Genomic DNA, 15,653 nt, shown 5'->3' with positions numbered 1-15,653 from the left:
TACAAAATAATGTACAAGAATATTCATTGCAGTACTGCTGATAATGGGCTGTAAACAATTTAAAGTCTATCAGTACGGGACTGGGTAAACAAATTACAGAACATCTAGTAGTCAAAAAAAAAAAAGAGCTCTATCTGCAATGATATGAAACAAACTAAGATATATTAAGGAAAAATGCAGCGTACAGAACAGCGTGTAGAGTATTCTACCATTTATGTACGTTGCGGGGTGGGGAATACTGAATATATGGATATCTGTAGAAGAATTCACAAAAAAAGCAAACAGTAATTGCTTCAGCAGAGAAAAGAAAACTGAGTGACTGAGAAGAGAATAAAGGAAGACTTACTTTTTTTTAAACATATTATTTGTTTGTTTGTTTGTTTGTTTTTGGCTGCATTGGATCTTCATTGCTGCCCATGGTCTTTCTCTAGCTGTGGTGAGTGGTGGCTACTCTTCGTTGCGCTGTGTGGGCTTCTCATTGCGGTGGCTTCTCTTGTTGCAGAGCATGGGCTCTAGGAGCACGGGCTTCAGTAGTTGTGGCATGTGGGCTCAGTAGCTGTGGCTCACGGGCCTAGCTGCTCGAACCCGTGTCCCCTGTATTGGCAGGCAGATTCCCAACCACTATGCCACCAGGGAAGCCCCAGAAGACTTATTTTTCACTGTACATCCTTTCATACCTTTTGATTTTGTATTATGTATACCTATTTCAAAAAAAAATTTTGTCAGTGAAGTGAAATACTCAAACTGTCGATGTCAGCCTTAATGTATAACTGCATACTATAGCCAGGTTTCTTGGGACATAAATTATACTGACTCTTGGCCCACCAAATTGGGAGAAATTAAAATTAGAACTAGGTACAGTATATCAAAGAAAAAAAACTAATCTTCAATTTCTTTACTCCATCTGGTAGCAATTTCTTTATTCCATCTGATAGCCTGCCTAAGCCTAGCTGCGATTATCTTCCTGGGAGACAAGAGTCTCCACTGTGTATACCACACCATAAGTGATCATTGTATTCCTGGTCTATTAAAACTGCTGAAGCGAATTCCCTGGTGGTCCAACGGTTAGGACTCCACACTCTCACTGCCGAGGGCCTGGGTTCAATCCCCTGTCAGGGAACTAAGATCCCATAAGCCTTGCAGTGCGGCAACATGGATGGACCTAGAGATTGTCATACTGAGTGAAGTAAGTCAGACAAAGAAAGAGAAATATCATATCCCTTATATGCGGAATCTAAAAAGAAATGATACAAATGAACTTATTTATAAAACAGAAACAGACTCACAGACTTAGAGAATGAACTTATGGTTACCAGAGGGGAAGGATGGGGGAAAGCAATAGTTAGGGAGTTTGGGATCTACATGTACACACTGCTATATTTAAAACGGATAACCAACAAGGTCCTACTGTGTAGCACAGGGAACTCTGCTCAGTGTTATGTGGCAGCCTGGATGGGAGAGGAGTTTGGGGGAGAATGGATACGTGTATATGTATGGCTGAGCCCCTTTGCTATGCACCTGAAACTATCACAACATTGTTAATCAGCTATACTCCAATATAAAGTTAAAAAAAAAAAAAACTCCTGAAGACTGATCAGGCCATGGCTACCAGTAAGTTCACATCAGTAAGTATTTACTGAAGACCTAGCACTGTATTGGCATGTAAGACCAAAAATACAAAAAACAAAATACAATAATAAGGCTTCTAGTCAGAACAAAAGCTTTGTCAGAAGTTACTTCATTACCATCAATAACTACAAATAAAAAAGAAATTAGTAAACATCCAAATAATTGCTGAATACCTAAATGAACTATGAGCTGGGTGGCTGGGGATACTGGCCATCCTTATGGAATATAAAGTATAGTCTGGGAATTCCCTGGTGGTCCAGTGGTTAGGACTCGGCACTTTCACTGCCGGGCCTGGGGTTCAGTCCCTGGTCAAGGAACTAAAATCCCTCAAGCCAGGGCATGGCGGGGGGCAGGGGATGGGGCGGGGTATAGTCTAATGGTGACACAGGTATTATACAAATAATTAAATTAATTAAAACTGTGATCTATCCTACAGAAGGGAAGTGCAGGGTGCTATAAGAGTGTATTATAGGGGTCCCTAATCTAATATAGGAGAATCAGAGAAGGTTTTTCTTCAGAAGTGATATTTAAGCAAATTCTGAAGAATGAAGAGCTGCCTTCCAGGCAGAGGGATTAGCTACAGCATGTACAAAGACTGCTGGGTGAGCTTTGAACCTTCAGGGAATGGGGGGAAAAGAAAAGATCAGTATGGCTAGGCCATATATACCAAGAAAGCAAGTAAAAAGAAACGATGCTCGAGAAGCAGGCAAGGCCAGATCACATCATGTTAAATGAAGAGCGAAGGGAAAACAACAGAAGTTTTCAGGTAAGTGACTCGATTAAATTTTTTTTAAAGATAATTTTAGCTGCTGTGAGAAGAGTACAAGAGGGTATATTGCTTAGGCGTATATAATACATAGTAAAAGTACAAAGAAATGCAAGAGAATAATAAATTCAAGTTGGTGATTACCTCTGGGAAGGACGCCTACAACAGTGGTTGTTTGGGGTACGGGGGTGCAATCAGGTAGGGAAACAGAGAAGACTTCAACCGTACTGATAATATTGTATTATTATTATTTATTTTGAAACAAGAGTGAACGAGGAAGGACCATTTAAAATTGACCTATAATAGGGACTTCCCTGGTGGTCCAGTGGTTGAGAGTCCGCCTTGCAGTGCAGGGGATGCGGTTCAATCCCTGGTCAGGGAACTAAGATCCCGCGTAACGTGGGGCAACTAAGCCTGCGCACTCTGGAGCCCGCACAACACAACTAGAGAGCCCTCGTGCTAGAGAGAAGCCCGTGTGCTGCAATGAAGCATCCCGCATGCCACAACTAAGACCCAATGCAGCCTAATTAATTAATTAAATTGACTATAATAATTGTCGGGACTTCCCTGGTGGCACAGTGGTTAAGAATCCACCTGCCCATGCTGGGGACATGGGTTCCAGCCCTGGCCCAGGAAGATCCCACATGCCGAGGAGCAACTCTGCCCGTGCGCCACAACTACTGAAGCCCGCGCGCCTAGAGCTCGTGCTCCACAACAAGGGAAGCCACCACAGTGAGAAACCCACGCACTGCAACGAAGAGTAGCCCCCGCTTGCCACATCTAGAGAAAGCCCGCGCCCAGCAACTAAGATCCAATGCAGCCAAAAATAAACAAATAAATTTATTTTTTTTAAAAATCGTCTTGGGAAAAGGTGGCCTAGACTAGGATGGGGAGACTAGAGTGGAGAGAAACTGCAAGAATCTAGCCTCAGTAAGTTGTTGATAGAGCCACTTAATGAAACTGAGTACAGTGAAGAAGGTCTAGGTTTGGAGCCAAGATCAAGAGCTCAGTCTGGGCAACTCAATTAAAAATACCTCTGAGTATCTAAGTGGAGTTGTTGATTGAGCAGGCAGCTTGGATCAGAAAAGGGGTCTGAACTACAGATTAAAAAACGGTTGTATTCAAAATATACACGGGAACTGAAACCACAGGATGGATAAGATTAGAGTGAGAAGGGAGGAAGACTAAGGACCAAGACCTGAGAAAGACCATCAATTAAAGATCTGGTTGGGGGTGGAGGGGACCTGAAGGAATAGCCAGAGATCGAGGAGGGAAAATTCGAACCCAAATAAACACCTACTCTAGTTAGGCACTTAGGAATCCAAGGTTCAAGAATCAGTCAAAGGGAATTCCCTATAAATAGACAAGAGTCTAGATCCACTTTACTCTGAACATTCCCAAAAGGAATGCTGTAACTCAGTTAAGTAACAATAAATTCCATCAAAACTGATAAATCCTTCCAAGATGTAGATGAAAACTTTTCTAACTATTTGAGACTTAAATACAATTAAGAGATTAGTCGAAAATAGGGATGTGGAGTTTATTCCATTTCTGTAGAGAAAAAATGAAAACCCCGAAATCCTATACATTTCTTTTCTTTCAAAGATTTTTAGATAATTTCCAGATTGCTAAACCCTTTTAGCATGTTAAACCAGGGGTCCAAAATTGCAATCTGGACTTCCCTGGTGGCGCAGTGGTTAAGAATCTGCCTGTCAATGCAGGGGACAGGGTTTCGAGCCCTGGTCCGGGAAGATCCCACATGCTGCGGAGCAACTAAGCCTGGACGCCACAACTACTGAGCCTGCGCTCTAGAGCCCGCGAGCCACAACTACTGAGCCCGTGTGCCACAACTACTGAAGCCCACATGCCTAGAGCCCATGCTCCGCAATAAGAGAAGCCACCATAATGAGAAGCCCGCGCACCGCAACGAAGGGTAGCCCCCACTCGCCACAACTAGAGAAAGCCCTCGTGCAGCAACGAAGACCCAACACAGCCAAATGGGTCGAGAGCCTGTGCTCCACAATGGGAGAGGCCACAACAGTGAGAGGCCTGCGTACTACAAAAAAAAAAAAAAAAAAAAACAGGGGTCCCCAACACTTGGGCCACGGACTGATACCTGTCCCTGGCCTGTTAGTAACTGGGCTGCAGAGCAGGAGATGAGCAGCAGGCAAGGGAGGGAAGCTTCATCTGTATGTACAGCCACTCCCCATCGCTCACGTTACCGCCTGAGCTCTGCCTCCTGTCAGCATTACGGTGAGTTGTATATTTCACTATATGTCACAATGTAATACCCCACCCCCGTCCGTCCGTGGAAAATTCCACGAAACCAGTCCCTGGGGCCAAAAAGGTTGGGACCGCCGTGTTAAACTGTAAGCATTTTGAGAACAAAGCCCACATAACATTCATCTTTGAACTGAATCTTCAGCCCAGTTCAGCGTTTAACATAAGTACCTGATGGAAAAATCAGTTAACTGAATGAATGGCCACCAGAACACTTTTTGTCCAAACTGAGCTAGTGCTACAGCATATATAGCCTCATAGAACAGGCTTTAACTGAGAGTTCTACTCATTCCACAGAAATAAAGATCTCTCATCCTTGTCTTATGGTAAAAAAACCCCATGGCGCAACACATTCCACTGGTCTGAATGGTAAATCCAAGTGCTGTCAGCCACTGCAATGCTTGCAAAACTCAAGAATGTACTACCCTATGCCAACCAGTACTGACTGATCATTCTTTTTTTTCTTTTAAATAAGTTTGAATAATTAATTAATTAATTAATTAATTTGGCTGCTCCGGGTCTTAGTTGCGACCCGTGGGCTCTTTTTCAGTTACGGCATTCGGGATCTAGTTCCCCGATCAGGGATGGAACCCGGGCCCACTGCACTGGGAGCGCGGAGTCTCAACCACTGGACCACCAAGGAAGTCCCTGATCATTCATTCTTTCTTTCTTTCTCTTTTTTAAATATTTATTTATTTGGCTGCACCAGGTCTTAGTTGGGGCATGCAAGATCTTTAGTTGCAGCATGGGGGATCTAGTTCCCTGACCACGGATCGAACCCGGGTCCCCTGCATTGGGAGCCCGGAGTCTTAGCCATTGGACCACCAGGGAAGTCCCTCATTCTTTCTTGAGGGCTGTAGAAAACAGCAATGCTCAGACTTAACCAAATAGGTCCTACTTTCACACAAACTAAATTCATCAGCTGCGGTAGTGTGCTTGAAAAACAACTGTTGACACTTTGCTGATATTAACAGTTCATAACTGTCTTCTATGTGTAAGCTTCAGGTTAATGATAACAACCAAAATCTCTTATATGTATTCTCAAAGAAGTGGTCTACAAAAGCAAAAAACCCATCCTTTCTCTGCCTAAATGTTCACTAGATATTTTGGATAGGAGCCACACATGTTCTATGGCCACAAGAAAAGCACAAGTTCAGAAACAAGTAATTATACCTCCAGGTGCACTTAACTATCAAGATTAATATTAAAAACAAAACAAATAAAGGAAAACACCTCATTTATTTTGAAATGTGAGCTAAAAAAACCCAGCTTTTTTGGAACTCATCACTTTGCACTGAATAAGTCATGGAACAAACTATGTATTTATTAAGAAAGTCATGCTCTGAATTTTAATTATATGTTTTGTATTCTAGGATCCCAATTAATGAATTGATAGGTAAGCCTGAAGCTAGAGGTGAGGGAGGGTGTAGCTAATCAGAGACCCACCCTGAATCCTTTCACTTTGGCTAATTTATACAAATACGAAATAAGAGTAAAAATGATTAAGAGACAGCGGCATTTATAAGTAAGATTATTATGTTGAAGATTTGTTAACTTCTTAAATCCTTTCTTTTTTTTCCTTTTTTTTTAATGGTTAAGATGGTAAATTTTGTTACATATATTTTCCCACAATTAAAAAAACCAAACACATCTATCTTCCCTCCCTCTCCCCCCTCTCCCCGCCCCCCGCAGGTGAACTCCTTATCTCGATCCGTATTTAGTTGATGTAACCTGGAGAAAGCTGGGAAGAATTCTTAAATCCTTTCAATTAAAGACTGAAACTCAATTCAACCTTCATGAACTGAATAGAAAGTTACTGAGTCCTTTGCTCCTTTTTAAGAGCATTGTGGCTACTAGCACAAGTAGAAAACCAATTCAAAAGTCACACAACCTAAAAGGAAGCTAAAAGCGTTGACTTTTGGAAAGGATGTTGGAAATGCTCTGGAAAAGTGCACAACAGTTTACGATTATTAGTAAATAGTATCAAACCATTACAAATCAGGACAAATAATAAAAGGAGAATTTTCACATAACCACTATGTATTCTCTTCAAAATGTCCTTTGCCTACAACACCCTGCTCACAAAGATCTGGTGAAAACTAAGACACAGATTTGTTTACCAGAGCTTTTTACCTTTTACCCAGAACAGTTCATGTTTCTTTAATTCTGCCATTACATAGCACTTAAGAAATCCAAAGCAACTGCAATATACAAAACTCTGCTAAAATCCAAAAAATAAAACACACACAAAAAAACATCAAATGTAATCACAATTCACATACTTTTAATCAGGAGCTCTGCAGTTAAGTTTATTTTTCTGCATTCTTATTCTGAAAAATACCTAAGCCCTCTTCCAGGGGTAAAGGATTTGATCCCTAAATTACATTATGAAGCCTTTTTTCTACAGATATTAATATACTCCATTTATCAGGGAATTAAAATCCCTTTCATTTATAGTTTGATTTTTACAGCACGTTCACCGGAACGTATACACAACACAAACGTCTAATAATTTTAGATTAATCAGGCCTACAAGATAACGCTTATCCAGAACTTATTCTAACTTGGTTTATTCGATCCCACAAAGTAATCTCGATGCTAACAAAATAAAGCTCGAGCACAATGAAATCTGTAACACTGCTGGTTCTCAACGAACAAAAATTCCTTCAAATGGTAAAAACCAAACTGCCCATTTCCCAAAGAAACTGTAATCCCAATCTTAGAAACAGTCGCAAAAAAAAAAAGAAAAGAAATAAAAAAAGAACAAACAATTCTAAACCACACAATCATGTAAATCTTTCCAACTCAAAGCTCCAAAAGCAGCCGCCAACCACACAACTGGCCACAATCACAGCGTTAGCGCCTTCTCGTAATTTTGAATCTGGAGACAGAAGGAAAAAAAACCACAACACACCAGTCATCCAAAGTTTCACGAAGAGGAAAAAAAAATCATTTTAAGTAAAGAAAACGTGTTAACCGAGAGGCGACTACTGCATTCCCCGTCTCCCACTACCAGCCCGCGAACTAAATCTCTCAAACATTCAAGGAGACAGAAGTCCCGGCAGGGATGTTAGAGGAAAGAGCCAGACGAACCGCACGCCGCCCGGAGAGATGTCAGGAGCCAAGCATCGGGAGACAAAGACCAGCCCGCGAAGAGCCCCGGCGCGGCCCTGCGCCCCTAACAGCCCGAGGAGTTGCGAGCACCGCCCAAGAGCGAGCCCAGGTCCTTCGGGCTCCCCGCCCACCCGGCGCCGCATCCTCGGCCCCGGCCCCCCCCCGAGCCGTTTTCCCTCCCAATTTGGGAACCGCGCGCCTGGGGACAAAGGGGGAGGGCGCGCCGGGGGCAGCGGGTCGCGACGCCCCTTCGGGCTCGGAGGGAAGCCCTCGGTGGCGTCCTCTCCCTCCCCCCTGCCCCCGCCTCACTCTCCGCCGGCCCCCCTGCCCCTCTCGGGCCTCCCCACAAGTTCTCCCACACACCCCCTCGGGCCCCGCCCCTGGCCCGCCGCCTCTCAGCCGGCCCTGTGGCCGCCCCTCACCTGCCGGCGGGGTCCCCCGGAACCGCCTCCTCCACCGGGCCTCGGCCCGTCCCGCCGGCCGCCGCCTCATGTGCCCCGCGTCGCCATCGCCTTCGCCGCCACCGTCATCTCTCCTCCTCCTCCTCCTCCACCGCCGCCTTCGCTTCAGTCTCCGGCCGCGGCCAAAGCCGCTCCCGCCGCCCAGAGCCACAGGGAGGCGCCTGCGCACTGCGCGCCGCGGTGGGGGCGGGGCGGGGGTGTCCCGCCGAGGTCTGGGAGCCGGGGGTACGCTGCACGTGGAGCTGTGGTAGGAGGGGGCGTCCGGAGCGCGGGGGCGGAGGCGCGGGCGTCCAACTTTCCGCGGTGGGGTCCGCGCGCTCCCGGACGGGGCAGTGGCGCGGCGCTTGTAGGAACTACCCAGGCGCGTGGAGTCTGGGCCCTGGGTGGGCGCAGCCTTCGCCTCCCGGACAGTTCATTCCTCCAGCTTGATCCTCAGGACAGGAACTCCGCCGTGGGCAGTGCCTCACTTCGAGCGGGCAACTAACGGTGCAGTGAGGACACGCCTTACCTGGGTATCCTGGGTTGCTGGTCCAACGAGCCCCGGAGTTGTATTCTGTGCACTCCGCCAAGGCCTGGGTCCCGTGTAACGCGGGATGCTGATTCCCCGTTCTAGGTTCTGCTCTACAATTACTCAAGGATCCTACTGGCCTCCGTCGGGTTAATCGTCCGAATTCCTTGGCCTCTGGGCTTTTAGTGTTGTTCTAGATACTTTTGAAATCCTGGACTTCTCCGATTAGCCAGACCCTAATAGGCCATTTCCTCTTAACCCCTTGCATCCCAGCAGGATCCCATTTTCAAAGGACTTTGCATAGGAATCTCCAGCCTTGAATTGCCTCGTAGGAATGTGAAAACTCCTCAAATGGTTTAAGTAGAGGGAGTCTGTGCATAACAACAGAAGTCGTACTAAGGAGATGGGAGAATACTTTACTTTGTAGAGTGCTCCTGAATTATCTTATTGACCATCATGATGCGGAAGGATAGGTTTTCATTTTACCCTTTTGACCACAGAGGAAATTAAACTCTAACTAGTGAGGTGACTTGCTACAGTTCAACCCCACCCCCTCTACGAAAAGCCAGGCCCTTATGGCCAGTCAAGTGGCTGAAAACTTGAGGGCTGAGCATCTGGCCCACTGACAGATGTTTTGTTTGGCTAGTATGATGTTTTCCAAAATTATGAATTAGTTGCCACATTTTAAAAATCTGTCTTTTTGACTTCTCTCTAAAAAGTCAAAAGTTTTGCTCATTTTGAGCCTCTCTTTTCACGTGACAGTTACTTCTGAGTAACATCTGTCCATCCAGGGCAGGCGCTGTCTCCACTTAGCTGCTTGAATGATTTTCATTAGCTGCTTGGCCTCTGTATTTAAATTATCTTCCCCCTATACTTGCCATGCCCCAGTCTCCGTCCCCTCCCCATTATCACGTTACCTCTCTACAAATGTATTTAAAATGACAAGTGTGAAGACCCTGTAAATATGTGAAAACAGGAATAAAGAACATGTTAGCTAAGATGACACAGGAGACAACATCCATACTGACTACAATATTAAAACTCTCATCTATGGCTAGTACAAGTGTAAATCGCTACAAATCACTTTGGAAGACTCTTTGGCGGTGTCTACTAAAGCCGAAACTGGGAATGCACTGTGAATCCGAAATTTCACAGAAATGTGTACAAAATACTTGTTCTAGAATATTCATGGCAGCACTATTTGTAATAGCCAAAAAACTGGGAACTACCCAAAATGCCCATCAACCATAGCAAGGGTAGATAAAATGTTACATGCTGACAATGGTACATTATGCAGCAATGAGAATGAGTAATCTACAATTACACGCAGCAAGATAGATGAATCTCACAAGACTTTCCACTTATATAAAGTTCAAAAACGGGCAGAACTAATCTGTGCTGTTAGAAGTAAGGATAGTGGTTATCCTAGGGTAAGGATAGTTATCGGAAGGGAGTCTGAGGGGGCTTCTGGGGGCCTGTTCCTGTTCTGTTCTTGAGCTGGATGCTGAATACACGATATACAGGTATCTTTAGTTGCCACATTTGAGCCGTTCTCTTTTGATAGTGATAGTACACTTTTCTGTGGCATGTTGACTTCAATAAAAACCTTTAAAATATTTGGTTATATATGTATATATAACATTTATAAACAAATATGTATTGTGTATTATATATAAATAATATGTATATATATTTAATTTATATATATATATATACTCAAATGTTTATTGGGTATTATTTTCCTATAAATTCATGGATGAACCTGCCAGGAAGTGTGGAGTCCTAATCACTGGACTGCTAGGGAATTTCCAAGAGCAACCTTTTAAAGATGGAAATGATGTGCTTCCCGGGTTAAGAGTCCGCCTGCCAATGCAGGGGACACGATTCGATCCCTGGTCTGGGAAGATCCCACATGCTGCGGAGCAACAAAGCCCGTGCGCCACAACTACTGAGCCTGTGCTCTAGAGCCCGTACTCTGCAACAAGAGAAGCCACCACAATGAGAAGCGTACGCGCAGCAACTAAGACCCAATGCAGCCAATAAATTTAAGAAATAAATAATTTTTAAAAAATAAAATAGAAAAATAAAGATGGAAATGAGACCCAGGGAAGCTAAGTTGTTTTAACTGCAGATAGTTTAAAAAACAGAAATGTAGCCAAAGACTCTGTCTCCTAGTCAGGACTCTTCATCCGCTCCTCTGTCACCTTGCCAGCTACTGACATCCTTTAATCCAGTTACAGCTGGGGAAGCTGAGGCCAGAAACCTAAGCCAGAGGTCCAGGCATTCACCATGGTCCGGAGCAAACCAGGGCAACTGCTAGAACGTGAGCTCCCTGAAGGCAGGGCCACTGTGTCGCAGCTCCTTGAGCCCAGCCCAGCACACGGTAGGAGCCTGGCAAGTGTATGCAGAGTGCATGAGTGAAGGAAGGCTTGCCATTGCTAACATAAGAAAGGCTACGGGAGGGAAGAAAAAAAGCCTCAAGTTTCAAACAGGGAAATGGGTCTGGTTTCCATCCTCTGGCAGGGAGTGGTAGAGCCGGGTGCTGTGAGAACCATGTCACTTTTTATTCACATGGGGCCCAGGCAGGAAAGAATCAAAACCCAGTTTGAGAACTTGAGAATCGCCCTGGGGCTCTGTGGTTTGGAAACTGTAGGGTCAACTTGAAGGCTGCAGTGTGTCACTATTTCCATTACACATTTTCCAGGGTCCCCACTTGGCTGGTAAACTCGGAGCAGATTCTTCTGTCCAGGGGGATGGGAGCAGAGGCCCAGAGAGGTAGGATTTGGGAAAGCTCCCAGTTGGCAACAGGAAGCCCTGCTTGCCCCAGACTGGCTGGATAAGAAGTTCTTGATTACTTGTGCTATTGGGCGGGGGGTGTTAGTAGCACAACCCTCTGCCCCCATAATCCCCAGCAGTTTCAGTTAACCTGTGAGACACATTATACTGCTCCTCCGTGCCACAGGGATGTTGTTTGAAGCAGATTTTTTGGAATAGGTAATGCAAGTAGTATAGAAGGAACAGTAAGATGACTCCCCCCAGTGTTTCCCAGAGCCCAGCTAGCTGTTTCTTGTGTATTTAATGCTGGATTTCAAGTTAAGGTCAATTTACTTGCAAATGAAGGGTAGGTAAAGTATGCTCAGGTATTAGGGGTGGGGAGAAGGGTATGGGAGATGAAGAGACCTCCTCTGGTACCACCCACAAACAAGGGCTTCTGGACACGCTCAGAACACAGTCGGGGGGAAGGATGAATTGGGAGACTGGGACTGACATACACTATTGATACTATGTATAAAATACATAACTAATGAGAACCTACTGTGTAGCACAGGGAACTCTACTCAGTGCTCTCTGGTGACCTAAATGGGAAGGAAATCCAAAAAAGAGGGGATATGTGTATACTTATAGCTGATTCACTTTGCTGTACAGTAGAAACTAACACAACATTGTAAAGCAACCATACACCAATAAAAATTTAAAAAACAAACAAACAGTGCGCTGGCTCAGGACCTACCCTGCCTTGGTGAGAGGCAGTGCGGTGGGTGTGCAGTCCTCGAGTGTCTGGAAGCCCTGGGTTCAGAGGTCTGCTCTGCCCAGCTGTGTGCTTTCATTTATGTGTATTTCTAAGATGGTGTGAGAATGTGATGAAATGTACAGGAAATCACATTGTCATATGTTAATTTTTCTTTGTAAAGTGGTCTATAGTGGTTATCATTTTTTTCTTTTTCTTTTTTTTGGCCGCACCATGCAGCGTGCAGGATCTTAGTTCCCCGACCAGGGATCGACCCCAGGCCGTTGGCAGTGAGAGCACGGAGTCCTAACCACTGGACCACCAGGGAATTCCCTGTAGTGGTTATCATTATTGGCTGGGTAGTGCAGCCATTTACCTGCTGTGTGATATGGCTGTTGCTTAACCTCTCTCAGCCTCGGTTTCCTCATCTATAAAATGGGGATAATGATATCTACCAGTTGGGGCTGTTGTGAAGATTAAATATATGAAGTACCCTAAATCTTGTAGGCTCTCAGGACATTAGTTCCCTCCCATAGTGCGCTTCGGGTAATTTGGGTATTCAAAAGCACCCAACACAAGAACTTCAGCAAAACATTTCAACTCCTCTGGAGCAACCATTTGTTAGTACAGGGGTCTATACTGGTGTCTTCTGCTCAAAATTATTCCTTCACGAGACATGATTCTGTGTCAGCATCGCTACAGTCTGATTCAGCCTTCCAATTGCTATTATTATCCACACCCTCTTAGAATCTTTAAAAATAGGTGAGCAGTCCCTCCAGAATGATTAGTGGGTACCAAAGGCACTGTCCTGGCCCAAGCCTGTGGCTCTTGAGGCTGTCCTTGGACAAATACTGCGAGGTCCTTGGAACCCAGTGCCTGTTTTTAGAAGGAGAGGGGGTGTCCCACCCTCCCCACCCCAGGCACCCTCTAGAGGCTGCCTCAGCCTAGCCACATCATCTGGAAACTTCCACTGCCTCTGCCTGTTCCTGCTACCCCCTCTTTGCCCCTCAAGTGCCCCAGATACTACTATATGGCCCAATGTTTTCTCCCCTGTGATTACCCCAGCCCTTCAGCCTGGGTCCTTCCCATTCCAACCCCAACTCGGAGCATCCTCCGTTCCTTGTCCAGTTCATTCATCATCATCCCCTCCCTCACAGCACTCCTTAGCTCAAGGCGAAAGCTGCACGTCCCTCACCTCCCCGTCCTGTCACTCAGCTCCCTCAGGCTATATATAGCACAGCTGTGTCTTAGATTGTGTACAGCCTCAAGTCCAAGTCCCCCTCCCCTCCCCATTCCCTTCCCCCCACACAATAAGGAGAACAAGCCCGAAGCTTCCAGTTAGGCAGGGAAGCCCCTCCAACAAGGAGGAGGTGGGGTTGGAGAGGGACGAGAGTGTGCTGAATTCAGGACCACCCAGAACACGGGAACCTTCCCATCTGGCGTCAGGGACTTTCCACTTCTCCCCCAGCCTGTTACCCATCCCTGCCACTTGCTCCTTCTGGAGGAAGAGAAGCAGGCAGTGTGCAGGGGAATTCTAGCAATCATCTTATTTCACGCTCACGACGACCCTATAGGTAGATGCTACCTCCATTTTACAGGTGATGACACACACTCAAAAGAGGTTGAGTGGCATAAGTCCAGGTATTCAGAGAGTGGTTGGTCAAGCAGCTGACCCCCCGTCTGACTCTGGCCTGCACTCCGGATCCATTAAGTCTGTCTGCATCATTCAATTAGACCCCTCTAATAGAATTTCTATTAGTGTGACCTGATCTGGAAGAGGTTTATTAAGCAAATTACTAATGTAGAAAGGCTTAAATCAAAGTAATTATTAAAGACGTGGCATATTAAACAAAAGTGTTATCATAAGTTTATCTTATCTGTTTACTAAAGCAGGACTCTACAGAAATCTGGTCCTTGAAGTTTTAATTACTGTGTGTTCTCAGAGGTTCTTGAAATAAAAAGCAATTTTGTTTCTTCTATTTCAAGACTTTCCCCCCACTTTACAGTCATTCTCCTGTTAGTCCAGAGTAGTGAGATTTGACTTTAGGAATGGTTAGCAATCTGGTCCTTTTTTCTCTGTCACTTTCTGTGACCTTGAGCAAGATGTTTAACTCAAGCCTCAGTTTTTCATCTTTGAAATAGGAATAAAAATAATAGTACCTACCACATACCTAATAGAATAATAGTCGTGAGGATTAAATAAAAGAACCTACTTAAAGCAATTAGCACATTTCTAGGCTCACAGGTGCTCAGAAGATCATAGCAACTATTATTTTCTCGGTTCTGGGCTGAGATGCTGTGGGAGCATCGACCTCATCTCAACGGGGAGAAGTTGAACTTCGCTCTCCATAGCTTGGCCTCCATTCTCTAAAGGGCTTGGAGTTGGTCCTGATTCTTGCACTGTCTCATCCAGACATTTCCATCCTCCCACTTGTGGCCTAGAGCATTGATCTCTGGAGAATTCAGGCCACTGCTGGGACCAAGAGAGGCAGCACAGGAGTATGTGTGAATGACTGGGAGGAGAGTTCCCATGGACGCTGGGGATATGCGGAGGCCCTGGGGAGATGCTGTGACCCTGAAGCAGTGAGGGCTCGGGAGAGAAAAGAGAGACATCAGCTGCTGGACACATTTCCAGTGCTGAAAAGCCCCTTTAGGACAGACACACGGGCTAGGAGAGGAACAAAGGCATGGGATGGAGTGGGACTCTCCACAGTGCATCTGATCTTTCTCCATTTCTTAGCAAGAAGCTACTTTGGAGCCAGCCAGACCTAGGTTCAGATCGTGACACTGCCATTTACTAGCTGTGTACTCGTGGATAATTCATTTCGCCTCTCAGAAGCTCAGTTCCTGGTCTATGAACAAGCTGCTACTTACTGTGTAGAATAGTGGAAAGGTCTGAAATATAAATACTTGAAATAGAATAGGTGCTAATGCCGGTCGTTGTCATCTCTGTATCCTGAGTGAGTGTCACCCCACAGGCAGTATGAAGGGGTCTGGAGATGTGAGGGAAGTCCCAGTTTCAAACTCCTGGACAAATCTCTTTGGCCCAGAAAACATCCTTGGAGGGATCAAGACCAAGACCAGACAGCCCATCCCTCACAATTAAGGCACAATTAAGGCAGTACAACTTGCGGGAGAACCCAGGATCTCTACCCATCCTTGCCTCTATATTCCCATCTCAGTTCTCCAAATCAAGTCTGTCTCTGATCCAGCCACTTACGTCCAGAGGAATGAAAAGACTGATCTTTCATTACTTTCCAGTGCTTGGAGCTCCAGCCTGGAACTCAGCAGATGGGGGGGTTAAGATTGATGCCCTGTCCTATCTCCTCCCCTCTCCATTCCTGACTTCAAAGTCTCCATAAAGCCAGACACTGCTTCCCTGCCCCC

The 15,653-nt window shown here is 45.4% G+C and overlaps 1 protein-coding gene across 1 annotated transcript in view; it reads right to left on the bottom strand.

Moving 5' to 3' along the window:
• Positions 1 to 7,851, bottom strand: part of GJC1 (gap junction protein gamma 1) — a 31,557-nt gene extending 23,706 nt beyond the window's left edge. Inside the window, exon 1 of the mRNA XM_024761236.1 lies at positions 7,769 to 7,851. The gene's annotated coding sequence lies outside the window, so the exon portion shown is untranslated. The remainder of the gene's footprint in view (positions 1 to 7,768) is intronic.
• Positions 7,852 to 15,653: the final 7,802 nt, after the last annotated feature.

Source organism: Neophocaena asiaeorientalis, unplaced genomic scaffold, assembly GCF_003031525.2.
Source record: "Neophocaena asiaeorientalis asiaeorientalis breed wild unplaced genomic scaffold, Neophocaena_asiaeorientalis_V1.1 scaffold30, whole genome shotgun sequence".
NCBI classification, from domain to species: Eukaryota; Metazoa; Chordata; class Mammalia; order Artiodactyla; family Phocoenidae; genus Neophocaena; species Neophocaena asiaeorientalis.
The sequence above is the reverse complement of the archived record's forward strand: the minus strand, read 5'-3'. Positions and strand labels throughout refer to the sequence as shown.